Source organism: Triticum urartu, chromosome 4 (genome assembly GCF_003073215.2).
Source record: "Triticum urartu cultivar G1812 chromosome 4, Tu2.1, whole genome shotgun sequence".
Lineage (NCBI taxonomy): Eukaryota > Viridiplantae > Streptophyta > Magnoliopsida > Poales > Poaceae > Triticum > Triticum urartu.
The window spans coordinates 407043989-407058971 of NC_053025.1; the positions used below are offsets into that span (position 1 = coordinate 407043989).

The 14983-nt window shown below is 48.1% G+C and overlaps 1 long non-coding RNA gene across 1 annotated transcript; it reads left to right on the forward strand.

Moving 5' to 3' along the window:
• The first annotated feature begins 11510 nt into the window (after window positions 1-11510).
• LOC125553879 lies at window positions 11511-13468 on the forward strand. The gene is made up of 2 exons (XR_007304249.1): window positions 11511-11950; window positions 13149-13468. It is a non-coding gene; the product is annotated as an uncharacterized LOC125553879 (long non-coding RNA).
• The last annotated feature ends 1515 nt before the right edge of the window (window positions 13469-14983 follow it).

Genomic DNA, 14983 nt, shown 5'->3' on the forward strand with positions numbered 1-14983 from the left:
TGTTCAAATTCCTCAACTAAAGAAAATGGCTGATGGTAAGAAGCCACAGAAGGGAGGAAAGAGGCCTGAGGTAAATACAGCGTTTGAGATCCCTGATGAAATATATGCTGGGTACTGCACACCTACTGAGGAAACCAAGAATGAGCGCAAAGTGCGCATTCAGAAGATAGAGAGGAGATGGGCAAGAGAGTGGAGGGAATACAGATATGTCACTCCTAAGTACATGAAGAAATTCGCACTCAATCCTCCATACCCAAGACCTCCATTGGCACCTGGCCAAATCGCTGATCCCACCAGCCTCAAGTGCGGTGAGGACTATCCTGATGAATGGGACAAGCGCCAAGCTAAGTTGGCTAAGCAAGCCAGAGAAGCAGTGAGGAAATTCAATGAAGACTCTGCTGCTGCTGCTGCTGCCTCTGCTGAGGCCTCTGCTATCAAGCCAAAGAAGGCTATGTCAAAGAAGCCTGCGCGTAAGCCAAGTGCTTCACCAACAATGCCCTCAAGGCCAAGTTCCTCAGCAATGTCCTCACGGCCAGAATCCTCAAAGCCCTCACGGCCAATTCCTCATGCTGCTCATGTTCCTCCAAAGTCCTCAGCTCCTCCGCCAAAGCCCTCAGATGTTCCGACTAAATCCTCAGCACCTGTGCATCTCGCCTCGTGCCAAAGGACTGCAGGCATCTCCATTGCCTCAGGTGTCTCAGCTAGTTCCTTAGCTGCACCAAGTTCCTCAGCTGGCCCCTCACTGCTGAAGACAAAGGCCACTGCTGGACGAGGTCCTCGCCCAAGTCCTCAAAAGAAACAAGTCACTTTCCAAGTACCGTCTGAAGAAGACGAAGCTGATGATAATGAACTTGCAGAAATCATCAGAGACAGGCAAGTCAGGGCCGCTAGAGCCAAAGGATCAGAGGTGCCACTGCTTTTGGATCCCAAGTTGATCCTCGACCACATTGATGTCTGGCATAAGGACCCCAACACTCCCTTGCCTGACTTCAAGCTGACTCCTGACCAGAGTCACATGCTGACCCACTTCATTCAAGAAGAAAACTGGAAATTTGAGAAGGCTAGGAAGATCAAGAAAGCGCAGTACAAGAAAGAGCTATCTGAAGAAAAACGTTGTCTCTATGACAACTGAAGAACTTGTCACTATTCAGACTGAGATTAAGAAACTCAGTGATGACTTTGACGCATATCGCGCTGATTGGCTTGGAGCCAAGGTTCGTTTTGTGAAACTTGCGGATAACTTCACTTCCAATGTTGCAGCCCCAACACAACAGAAAATTCCTCAGGTTGAAGCATCTGCTCAGCCTACTGAAGAAAATGCCAGCACCGCTGATGACAATCAGGCTGCTGAAGAAAATGTGAGTTCCAAGGCTAATGACTGCATTCCAGCCACTGAAGAAATTGCCAGGGCACCCACTAGTGGTCCGCCTGAAGAAACTGAAGAACTCAGGGCAACTGCATCAGTTGTGCCTGAAGAAAATCAACCAGATTCCTCAGCTGCTCCTGCACCAACTTCAACTCCAATCCTTCCATCTGCATTGGATGTGAAGAAGACCAAGGCTGCATAGCGTGCTGCAGTGAAGAAAAGGAAAGCATCAGCTGCTTCAGATTCTTCAGCTCCAAAGAAAATGAAGCCTATGACAAGTTCATTTGCAAATCCAATTGATGATGTTCCCATCTCAACCAGGCCATCAAAGGACCTTGTTCCTTTTGATGAAGAATATGTGATCCCCAGCGGATCTGATGAAGAAACTCCTTCTGCTGCTTCGTCTGAACCGTTGGATGAAGAAATTGAAGTGGATGTGATCCCTTCAACACCTATCATCTCCTTGCCTATGCCTCAGTTCACAGCTGAAGAGGCTGGCATTGAAGAAATGGAAGATGAAGATGTGGACATTGGCTGCTCCACACCCGTAATCAGTGATGAATTCTGGGAAAGTCAGCATCCAAACTCACCAATGTTCACCCCTCTACAACAAATTCCTCAGTCCCCCACACAAACTGTACATATGGGCTCTGAAGAAACTCATCCCACTGCATCTGTCCATGAGGAAATTCCAGCCACTAGTGCTGAAGAAACTGCTCCTGCTGAACAACCAACGATGCAGACTGTCACTGAGGAGGCACCAGAAATTCCTCAGCCTAAAGAACCTGCGATTGAGATTCCTGAGGTCGTGATGCAACTCACTGACACTCCTCTGCCGAAGCCAAAGGACCCATTCTCACGCAAGAAAAAGTTCAAGGCTGATGATTTCTTCGGCGAGCACGTATTCTTCGAAGATTACAACCCATATAACTCTGCTCGCATTAGGAAGAGGCGTTTCTGGACTGCTAGTCAAGCCAATTTCTATTCCTTAGTGTTGTTCAACAAGGAGAAGATCTTCTACCATGAGCATATTCCTCACGTGGATATGGAATCTCTGCCGTGCTTCGCTCCAGTCCTCAGTGTTCTTCACGACGCTGGACTGCTAAACTTTTGCTCTGACATCTGCGATTGGAATGAAGAACTGATTCTTCAATTCTATGCAACGCTGCACATCACTGGAGATGTGAAGATGTGAATTCCTGGGTGTTGGACTGGATGTCTGAAAACACTCACTACACTGCACCAGCCTCTGAATTGCTTCGTGCTCTACCACTCAGTCCTCCCCTTGAAGAAGCTCGCTGCACCTACAGTGAACCTGAGCTCACACATCATTACATGCAGGTGCTGATGAAACCTTTGAAGCCAGGTCAGGCACCAAGAACCAAATTCCTCGTGAAGGAATTGATGTACGTGCCCAGAACTGTCTATCGTATTCTTACGAGGACAATCAGTCCTATCAAAGGCCACGACTCATCTGATGAGGAAATTGTTGGCATCATGAAGAATCCGGTATTCAACATCGTTCATGGCATTCCTGTCAATTATCATGATTTCTTCATGAGGACTATGGCCAATGTTGCACTGTCTTCGTTTGAGCTGGAGCCTTATGCACCTTGGATTATGAGATTCCTTAGGACAAGGTCTTCACTCAACTACAAAGCTGATTTCCAGAATCACCTCAGCTACTTGCCCCCAATTGAAGTCCTCAAGCAGACATATTCTTCAGTTGATGGAAAGGGCAAGGCACCAGCTGTAATAGATGAAGGCATTCGTCCATTGGATGGTCAGTTTCACAAAGCTGCATCTTATTCCACCAATGATGACTCTGCCACACATGACTCTGCCAATGCACCCAAGTCCACTCCTCAAGCCACTGCTCCGCGCGTGATGACTGACCGTGAACTTCTGCTTAGTCTTCACCAGAAGGTGGATCGAAATTACAAATGTGTTAAGCGTTAGTTTGGTTCACTTCTTCACAACATGACTGCCACACACAATGCAGTGAAGAAAAACCACCACTACCTCCATCAAGTCTTCAGTCGCACCTGGGCAATCCTGTCACATCTGTATGGTGAAGAAGATCTGAAGAACATGGGTCTCAAAGAAGATTTTGACTGGTCTGCACCTCCACCGAAGAAATTCAAGAAGGTCAAGGTTCCTTCTCTGGTGGCCAGCTCATATTCTTCATCGCGCGACACTAATGAAAATGAAGACTTGGACGACACTGCGGCAGGCCCTACTACAACAAACGACCCCAACAACGCTGGCGCTCCTTCATCAACTTGATATTCTTCAGGGGCGTTAGTCCTCATATTCGTTCCTTTTGGTCATTTGATGACAAAGGGGGAGAATTTTGAGTTAGTCTTCAAGCGGGTCTTTCTATATGGGCGTTTTTTGTTAAGTTACAACTCTCGTTCTTCTACGACTTTATTGGATCGAGTTGTAAACTTAAACCCGATGGTGCTCTGATACTCTTGATATGTTTTTTTTGCATGCTTATTCCTCGTTAATATTATTGCACGCATGCTGAATTACATCAGTCACCATATTTCATCATGCATTTCAAATTCTTCACTGTTATATATCAAATGTGTGTATGAATTACAAGATATAAGGGGAGATCTCCATGATTCAACTCTTCAAGTGTGCATTGCTTCAAAAGCAAATTCCTCACTATGCACATCTTCAGGGGGAGTTCTTCTGTATCTTGCAATCAAATTCCTTAATATTAGTAGTTACACTTCATATGTTTATCCCCGTTGAAAACTTAACCTATATTGTCATCAGTCACCAAAAATGGGGAGATTGTAAGTGCATCTAGTGCCCCTTAGTGATTTTGGTGTATTGAAGACTTATAGGTTAAGGGACTAATGTGTTTATGAGTGTACACATGTCTATAAGTCTATGAGGAGTTTGATATTTATAGAGAAAGTCGACCCCTAAAAATGAAGTTCTTCGTCTGAAGACTTTGGTATTCTGAAGACTTTCTGAAGACTTTGAAAGTGAAGAAAATGGTGTGACTTTGAAGACTTGGTATTCATTCGAGGAACATAAAGCGTGAAGACTTTTGTTTTCATAGTTTCATTTTCTCTTTCTTGAGTCATAGGAAACACCGTACTGTTAAAGGAGGTCGAGGAAATACTAAGGAAAAATTTCCATGTGATGCTCAACTCAAAATCCTACACCTACCAATCCCTTCGAGTGAAGCCATTGGAAATCTGATACAGTCCAGTCATATTCTTCAGTGACAGAGATGAAGTTCTTCTGGTCTCTGAGGAATTTGTTCTGACTGAGGAGTTAGGAATTTGCCAGTGCGGATTTCCTACACAGTGAGGAACATGATAGCCCTGAGGATTTTGCTACTCAAAATTCCGACCGTTGCTGTGCTATGCGCCAGCTGTCCCAAAATATCTATCCACCTAACGGTCATATCATTGAAGGGCATTTATGTCTTATCATGTCGGGCTGCTCCCTAGCCTATAAATAGCCGCCCCCTACAACCACTAGCTGGTTGGCTGCTCCGAGAGAAACTGACACCTGTCATATGAGAGCAACCCATCCTCCAAGGACTTTGAGCGAAAATCATCAAGTGAGGAAAAACCAAAAACCCAAACACCTACAAACCCCAAGTGATTGAGCATCACTGAAGAGATTGATCCTGCATGGATCCGACGCTTGCTACCTTTGAAGACTGTGCTTCTTCTAAACGGTTAGGCGTCATGGTCTAGAGCATCCAAGAGGAATTGTGGATCGCCGAGTGACCAAGTTTGTGAAGGTTTGGAAGTCACCTGAAGACTTACCACGAGTGATTGGACGAGGTCTATGTGACCTTAGTTCAAGGAGAATACGGTGAGGACTGGGTGTCCTGAGCTGTGTGTTTAGGACTGGGTGTCCGGGACTGTGTGTCCTCGAGTTTAAATATTCAGCCGCTCCAACCAGACGTACAACTGAGACAACAGTTGGAACTGGTCTACCAAATCATTGTCTTCACCAAGCTTACTGGTTCTATTTCCTCAACTCTTTCATTTCCTCATAACTGTGTTGTCTGCTTGTTCATATCTGTGTTTGAAGACTTTGACTGAAGACTTTCTCAATTTCCTCAGTTCAATTTCTTCAGTCTGTTTGTCTTCATTCTGTGTTATCCTGTGTTTACGCTTCTGTACTCTGTGCCTGTCTTCATTTTATCATGATGACTATGCTTGTATTCTGTTATGTTTACTTTTGAGTACTCATTCCGCTGCTGGTAGTTCTTTGCTAAGGAATTTCCTCACCAGCAAATTCCTCAGTGAAGAATTTCATAAAAATCGCCTATTCACCCCCCCTCTAGTCGATATAACGCACTTTCAATGCCGGAATAAGAGGGGGATAGCTAGTCCTTTCGAAGACTACGCTTCTGGTAACCTCCATCTTGCAGCATGTAGAAGAGAGTAGATGGTAAGTTCACCAAGTAACATCGCATAGCATAATTCGATCCGATGATCCTCCACTCGTCGCCCTGTGAGAGAGCGATCATCGGTTGTATCTGGCACTTGGAAGGGTGTGTTTTATTAAGTATCCGGTTCTAGTTGTCATAAGGTCAAGGTACGACTCCAAGTCGTCCTGTTACCGAAGATCACGGCTATTTGAATATTTTAACTTCCCTGCAGGGGTGCACCACATTTCCCAACACGCTCGATCCCCTTTGTCCGGACACACTTTTCTGGGTCATGCCCGGTCTCGGAAGATCAACATGTCGCAGCCCTACCTAGGCACAACAGAGAGGTCAGCATGCTGGTCTAAATCCTATGGCGCAGGGGTCTGGGCCCATCGCCCATTGCACGCTTGCACGTTGCGTACGCGACCGGCGAGCAGACCTAGCCTCCCTTATACAAGAGCAGGCGTTCCAGTCCAACCCGGCGCGCGCCGCTCAGTCGCTGACATCACGAAGGCTTTGGCTGATACCACGACGTCGAGTGCCCATAACTGTTCCCGCATAGTTGGTTAGTGCATATAGGCTAGTAGCCAGACTCAGATCAAATACCCAGATCTCGTTAAGCGTGTTATTTTGAAGTAACCACGAACGCCGACCAAGGCCAGGCCCACCTCTCACCTAGGTGGTCTCCGCCTGCCCTGTTGCTTCGCCACAAAGTAACAGTCGGGGGCCGTCGGGAACCCAGGCCCACCACTACCTGGATGGAACCACCTGCCCCTTCAGCCCCCACATCGGAATCACTTGCGGATACTCTACGAGCCGACCCGTCTTTAGTCATCACATGTATCATGTATATGTATATAAGTATATACCCATGATCACCTCCCTAGTAATCATGGCCCGATAGTATAACACGGCAGACGGACAAGAATGTAGGGCCATTGATGATAAACTAGCATCCTATACTAAGCATTTAGGAATGCAAGAAAGGTATCAACAACTGTAGCAACAATGGCAGGCTATGTAACAGAATAGGATTAATGGAAGGCAGTAACATGCTACACTACTCTAATGCAAGCAGTAGAGAGAAGAATAGGCGATATCTGGTGATCAAGGCGGGGCTTGCCTGGTTGCTCTGGCAAGAGAGAGGGGTCGTCAACACCGTAGTCGTATTGGGTAGCAGCGGCGTCGGTCTCGGTGTCTAGCGAGAGAAGAGGGGGAAGAAACGATAAATATTAAGCAAACAGCTGCATAGCGATGCATGACATAACAAGTATCGGTGCTAGGGGTGCCCTAATGCGGTATGAGGTGGTACCGGTGAAGGGGAGAAACATCCGGGAAAATATCCCCGGTGTTTCGCGTTTCCGGACAGATGAACCGGAGGGGGACAGTTGCATGTTCGCTATGCTAGGGATGCATGGCGGACGAACGGGCTGCGTATCCGGATTCGTCTCGTCGTTCTGAGCAACTTTCATGTAGAAAATATTTTCATCTGAGCTGCAGTTTATTTTATATGATTTTTAAAAGAATTTATTAATTTCTGGAATTTAATTAATTATCTAATTTAATTCGAAATTGGATTTATGACATCAGCATGATGTCATGCTGAAGTCAGCAGTCAATAGGGGTGGACTGGTCAACCCGACAGATGGGGCCATTGACTGGGTCAATAGCACAGTCAGCAGGTCCAGTCAGAAGTCAACAGTCCTGTTGACTTAGACAAACTTACGCGTGGGTCCCACTGTCATCCTCTCTTTAGATTAGTTAGGATTTAGTTAATCTAATTAGTTTAGTTAATTGATTAGGTTAGTTAAACTCAATTAATTAAGTTAATTAATTTACTTAATTAATTAATTTTAATTTTTTTAATTCTCTTTTTTTTATATCTTTTTTAAACGTTTTGGGGGTGGGACCCCTTTGTCATAGGGCCATTGGGCCATAACGGGTTTGGGCATTGCCCGGGCGGAGGCCAAACCCACCCGGGTGAGGGACGACACCGGCGCGGAGCCACCAGCGGGCGCGCGGGCCGGCCGGAGCTGCCCCGGCCGTGGCGAGTAGAGGGGGCGGCGCGGCAAGGGTGGGCGCGCGGAGTGGGAAGCAGGGAGGCTGCGGAAGAGGGAGAGCAGCGGTAGGGGCGAAAGCGGGAGGAGGGGCGCGCAGCGGCGAGCAGGGGGGCCGTGGGACGCGCGGTCGGCAGGGGGCACCGGCAGCGTCGGGCGCGAGCGCTGCTTGGTGCGGCGGGGCTAGCGCCAGGATGGAGCAGGGGGAAAGGGGCGGCCGGCGCAGGAGCTCACCGCGGGAGCGTGGGGTCTAGGCAGAGGGCTCGGGGAGGTTTGGGGAGGTCCGGCGAGGGAGAGGGCGAGACGGCGTGTCCGGCGAGGGCGGCGCCAGGGTTGGGTGCCGGCGACGGAAGCGCGGGGCGGCGCGGGATCGAGCCCCTCCCCCGATCCAGGATCAGTTGAGTGGGTCCGGGGAGGAGGACGATGCGTCCGACAAGGGGGCGGGTCTTCGAGCGGCGGCGGTGATTGGCGGGGCAGGCAACGGCGGGCGTCGGGGCGGCGACGTCGGAGTTGCTTCCCCCTCGTTCCAGACGGGATCGAGTAGAGGAGGGTCGGGGAAAGGGGGTCGGCGAGAAGGGGGTCCGGTGATGGGGCGGCCGGTGACGAGGGCGGCAGGAGGCGTCGGGCGGCGTCGTCAGGGAGGCGAGGTCCCGATCCAGATCGGGATCGTGGGAGGGAAGGAGTGGACCGAGAAGGAGAGTGGGGTACGTGGGGGGTTAGGGTTAGAGCCTGGGGTTGTAGGCGCCAATTGGGCCAGGGGAGGGAGTTGGGCCGGCCAGGGTCGGCCAGGTGGGTTGAGGCCCAAAGGGGGCGCAGTGGCCAGCTAGGCCAGTCGGCCCAGTTGAGGGGGGGGGGGCGCTTTCTCCTTTCCTTTTTTTGTTTTGTTTTTTTACTCTTTCTTATTTTGTTTTTATTTTGTTTTGATTTATTACAGTTTTATAAAACCTAAAAGCAAGTCCTAATTTAGCAATAATGGTTATGCTACTGATTCATTAATTTCAGGCAACTAAATAGGATATTTTTATACTTTATAAAATAGAGACATTTATTTAATTGTTTTACCTACTGCTTTAATTACCTAAGTGCATTTAAACCTTTTATAAAAATTTGGTTTTCCCACCATAATTTCCTATGAATTAAATGGCTCACTATGAACATTTTAGTTTTAATATTTGAAATTTTTTATTGTTTGCTTGATTTAGAATTTGAATTTAAATCGGTTTTTATAACTAACGCGAGATTAGCAACAATAACGGAGGTGACGTGGCTTGTTAAAGTGAGATTACTGTAGCTTAATTATCCGAGCGTCACAGGCCGGTACCAGGCATCCACTTGTCGCTCTGTGATTCGTCAGGACCAAATTTGCACATTTCATGCAAGTTCGGAGACTGGGTAGAGTCAAATTACAAGTTGTAAGACTAAAGCATCACATCCAGAGCAAGTTGTAGGATTCCCAAGTGCTTTTAACTCTTTTCCTTTCTTTGTGTATGGCTTTGGATATGCACCTGTTCGTCCACATTTATTTATTTATTATTTCCAGAACCGGCTCCTTGTTTACTTGTCTGAGTTGAATTTTGTGCTGGGACCGACGGATGCTAGCTAGGAGTAGATGATCTCGGGCCGCCTCTCTCTGTTGTCGCCGTCCGCCTCCAAATGTTGCCACTTGCGAGCGTCTGTCCGCCTCATCGCCTTGCCTTGGAAAAAGCATCTTTGTTTCCATTAACGGCAATCCTACTAAACTAGTATTCCTCCATATTCTGCTATTACTGGTCTCGCCATATTCTGCATTATATTAGTAGTACACATTCCCTTCGTCTGAAAAGGCTTGTCTCTCAAATAAATGCATCTAACATCAAGTTAGTTTAGATACATCAAGACAAATTTGAAACAAGTTTTTTCGGGCGCAGGAAGTACTATTATATTATCTTATAAAAATTAGTCTTCTTGTTGGTTGCCCCTTTTCTTTTCTGCTGGATGTCATGTGACCGGTATCATCTTATCTGTGGGCTGTGCTTTGGTGCCTAGCGCGTATCCTGCTGAGGGTGAGGGAGCACCCATCGCTTTTTTGGACCACAGCTTTGCCCAAAAAATTCATCACAGCTTTGCACCATCTCGCGTATCTTCTCTACTCTATTCATCTTCATCATGTCTCACATGTTTATTATTCTTTTTATTTTCTGTGGTTGATGTACACATGCGGTGATACACGAATAACATACCCTACATTTTATATGTAGTACAAAATTCTTCTCACACAACGATCTCACACTTGAATTTTTTAGGGCCAACCATTCTCCGAAGACTCCCGTGTCGCTCCCGCGGGCAGCCCGGGAGTAAGCCCTAGCTGCCGCCACCGGTTCCTCACCTCCGGCTCCTCTCCCCTCGCCGCCGCCGGCATGTGTCGCCGGACAAAGCCCGCGCGGCCTGGCGGCGGCGGGGCCCCTCTCCTCCTCCGTTTCTGGGCTTCGCGGCGCGGGCCGTTCGCCTCGACGGGAGTGCGTGGGGACGCAATGCTCGTGGCAGCGCGGAAAGACGGCGGCGCGGCAAGTCAATGGCGCGGCGTAGGATGGCTCTGGCACGCCGGTCGCAGCGCGAGATGGTTCTGGTGCGCACGTCGCGGCGCGGACACGCGCAGATCTCGTGCCTGGAGAGCGCACTGTGGCGCGGCTCGGCTGCGCACGGAGCTGTAGCGCAAGCGTTGGGAAGTCCGGGCGGCCCAGATCTGGCGAGCGCAGTGGCACCGGCTCGGGCATCGCGGCCCCCTCTCCCTTCCCCCGATGGAATCTCGTCTGTGGAGCTTATGGCGGCGCAGCGCGCCTAGGCTCTAGCGGCAGCCCTGCTCTACGGAGGTGGCGGTGGTAGGTTTGCTTCGTCTGGTGGTGCTGCCTGGGTGGCGACAGCTTTGGGCGGTGTTTCTTCCCTCCCTACCCCAGATGGGATCTCGTCCGGCAGAGCTCTGGCGGTGCAGCGCGTAAAGTCTCTGGTGGCAGCCCTGTCTAGTGGTGGGGGTGGTGTTGGGCAGGCAGGCGCCCTCGGAGGCTGCTGGGCACTTGGTGGTGCTGGCAGCGGCAGTGTGGTTCGCCGGGGTGGTGCCGGCTATTCTGGCGATTGTAATACCCCAGTAGTTCATCTACATTAATCGCACACTAATGGTGCCATGTCATCATAATTAATTTGCGAAACCGTACTTCAGTCCAAATCGAATTCAAATTCAAAATTTAAATTAAAGTCAAAATAAAATTTCTTCAAACCAAAAAACTAAAATGTTCCTTAGGTTGGAAATATTCACTGCATAATTGTCTTACATTAAACAAACATTTTGGAGATGCTTAGAATGCCACCGGAAATTACAACAGCATACCAACGGCCAATTGTTTGATCTTTTCAATTTCTAAAAATAGTTGAACTCTCCCAAATACTTTGAAACTTTTTGTGCCAGCCCATAATATTGCAAGTAATTGTGGGTCAATTTCACATTGAACAAAAGATCAAGTGTGGCCAAATAAAAAAATGCAAACAACGGTGAAAAGGGAAAACAGTAAAGGAAATTAAAAGGTATAAGATAAGAGAGTACCCCGGGCTTTTAACCATCTGGCAACAGCATGGCCCAAGGCCCGCCTAAATCCCCCTTAACTTAGCCGATCGTGAGCCCAGCCTCTCGGTCGATCCCATCTCTCCCGATCCCCTCGCTCCTTGCCTCTTTCCTCCTCGCGCCGCCACCCACAGAGGGAAGCGTTCACGCTCTCGCTTGACCAACTTTCATGCTCGCCTTGCCGTGCCGCCCGGCCGTGCTGCCCCGCAGCTCCTCCCGCCGTCCTCGCACCGCCACCTAGATCTCCGCGCCCGGCCGTGGGCGGCGCTCACCGGCGCGCGTGGGCTCACCTGAGCCGCCCGTCCACCGCCTCGTCACCGGCGGCCCCCGCCTAGTCGGCCACCGAAGCAAGCCGGCCAACACCACCGGCTCCTTCTACGCGACGCCCGTACCCTCCTCCGCCGGCAGGCCCGCACCCATGTCGAGCGGGGGAGCTCGCGCCAGAGCCTTCCTCCCCAAGGCCATGGCGTCCACTGTGGATGCACCATCTCCGTCGCGCCCTCCTTCTACTCACCATCGCTGTGAGCCCTCACGTCTTCCCCTCTCTCCCCTAGCTCGAATGCATGCCGTCTCGTGAAACCCCCGCGTTGTCGTCCACCATGACTGCAGCCACACCAGCACCCCACGCCCCCTGCGCTTACATGCGGACCCACACGCGTCTTCCCTGCGCCCTCGTGCCCACGGCCGCGCGCCCCGCCGGCGCTGTCAGCGACCTCGCTCCCCTGTTGCCCGCTGCAGCGTTGCTGCCGTTATTGCTTCTGCTGACGATGCTTGCCATGTTGCTGCTGCTTTAGCTGCTGCTATACTCTGCTGCCCAGCCGCCGCTGTTGCTCTAGCTGCTCCTGGCCGCTACGTACTGCTGCTCCAGCCACTACTAATGGCCGTGGCCATGGCCTAACACATGGTGTGTGCGTCTGTGGGCAAAGCCACCAATAACCGGCCTGTGCAATTAGCTTAGGTGCTAATTTATAGTTAGGTTAACTACTAGCCAATGACAATGGACCCCACTACTAGTTAATCTAATTTAATTAAAGTCTAGTTTACTCATAGACAATGACATATGGGACCTGCCTACACTATTCATCCTTTGACTATTCAATCTTTGACTAGGTCAACCCACCCCATTGGCCCCACTGTCATACTCATAGGCTAGAGTAACACTAGGTAACACTAGGTGACAAAAGTATTTATAGTTTTATTTTTCGAATTAATATTAGTTCTAGAAATCTAGAAAATCATTTAAACTTTAAAAATTAATATAAAATAAACCATAAATCATATGCAAATAATTTATATATGAAAGTTGCTCAGAAAGACGAGGCGAATCCGAATACGTAGTCCGTTCATCCCTCACTTGAACCGGATACTTAAGAAAACTCACCCTTTCAAGTGCCAGATACAACCCGGTGATCGCTCTCTAACATGGGATGAAGAGAGGATCGCCGTGTAGGATTATGCTATGCGATGATACTTGGTGAACTTACCATCTACTCCCTTCTATTTGATTCAAGATGGAGTCTGCCAGAAGCGTAGTCTTCGATAGGACTAGCTATCCCCCTCTTATTCTGGCATTCTGCGGTTCAGTCCACAGATACTACCCTTTTCATTGATACCAATGCATATGTAGTGTAGATCCTTGCTTGCGAGTACTTTGGATGAGTACTCACGGTTGCTTTGCTCCCCCATTTCCCCCTTTCTTTACCTGGTTGTTGCGACTAGACATTGGAGCCCAGGAGCCAGACGCCACCGACGACGAATCCTACTAGATTGGAGGTCCCTACTACTACGTGCAGGCTGCCAATGACGACCGGAAGTAGTTTAGAAGGATCCCAGACAAGAGGCCTACGCCTCTTTCGATCTGTATCCCAGTTTGTACTAGCCATCTTATGGCAACTTGTTTAACTTATGTCCGTACTCAGATATTGTTGCTTCCGCTGACTCGTCTATGATCGAGCACTTGTATTTGAGCCCTCAAGGCCCTCGGCTTGTATTATGATGCTTGTATGACTTATTTATTTTTAGAGTTGTGTTGCACTGGTACGCATCCGTCCTAAATAAACGGTTTTTAACCCCTTTCCACGATGGCAATCGAAACCGTCGCCAAGTGAGTGTGGGCGATAGGGGGGTCCTTCCCACACGACCCAGAAACCGTTGGGGATATGCCCTCCTGGCACACACGCTCGGCAAAATGAGGTCATGTGTGACCAGCGAGCACTCAAATACAGAAATACGTACAGTGGTGCTAAAAAATACAATTATATGGCGAAATTGTTTCCGGCCGCAAGTACATCCCACACAGTCAGTCCCCGCTAAACGTTTCCGTTCGTATATACATCCCACACAGTCGCTACAAGGAAAACGTATGCGCAAGGTGGTGTAATGCAAACAATTTTAAAAAGAATGTCGTGTGTGATTGTTCATTGATCCAACACGGTTTATTCCTAGAAACTGTGTGTGTTGCCTGAGGTCATCGCCCACGGTGTTTTTCTCATTAACTGTTTGCAATAGGAAAACCCAATTAGCAAGCTAATTGGCCAATTAGTGGGCTAATTGCCCTATTATTAATAATCCATTTACTAATCTAATTGACATTCATATTAAGCACATAATATGTTCCATTTCCATATTAAGGAAGCAGGATTTCATAATTGAAATACATCGGACTACAACATGATATAGCTTCAGCACTCAGCTACCCCATTACACAACTGCACCAGCAGCAAGTTTCACATGCAACATCTAGAACCTTTTGAAATTAGCATCACAGACGGTACATAGAGAGATGCATCTCATTTGGAAAATTGCCGAAGCAGAAGGCGAATATTGAGCCTTCATTCATGTTGAAGGTCTTTGCAACTTTAGGCCAGTGCCTATCGATGATTGACCGTCCATCCTTCGACCTCTTCAGGAACACTTCAATATTGAACCGTGGGCGTTGTATGAAAACTTTCCTCGCCTCCTGACCACATAGGTGGTTTGAGAGATAATCATTAGTGAACACTGAAAACAAGGATGTGCATAAATATCTTCTCTATATTGGAAATGGGGCAAAGGAATAAAAAAGGCAAGGTATAATAGTTAGTACCATCTTGTAAACCTCAGTGCTTCCGATTGTTTCCCTACAACACATATAAGGTAGTTAGTCATTAGATTAAGTAAGGGTTCGCATGCTATCAGTAAAATATGTTGATGAAAAATAAGCATATTGCAAATTCATCAGATTAATTCAAGCCACATGGAAAACCCATTTATCCAAACCAAGCATGATTAAGAACTAGGAAATATAGCACTTGTATATGTTTCTCATGTATTAAGTGCAACCAAATTCGATTTATTCCTCACATGGTATACAATAACAGAATGCATCCACAACAATTGAACATCACATTACAGAATTGAACCAAGAAGTTAACTAAACACCACAACAAATGAACTAGACGTTAACTGAGCACCACATTGCAAAATATAACATACTCCTAATAAAAGATCAGACAGTTAACCAAACCAAGCATGCTTAACAACTTGGAAATTAGCAATTGTATTTGTTTCTCATG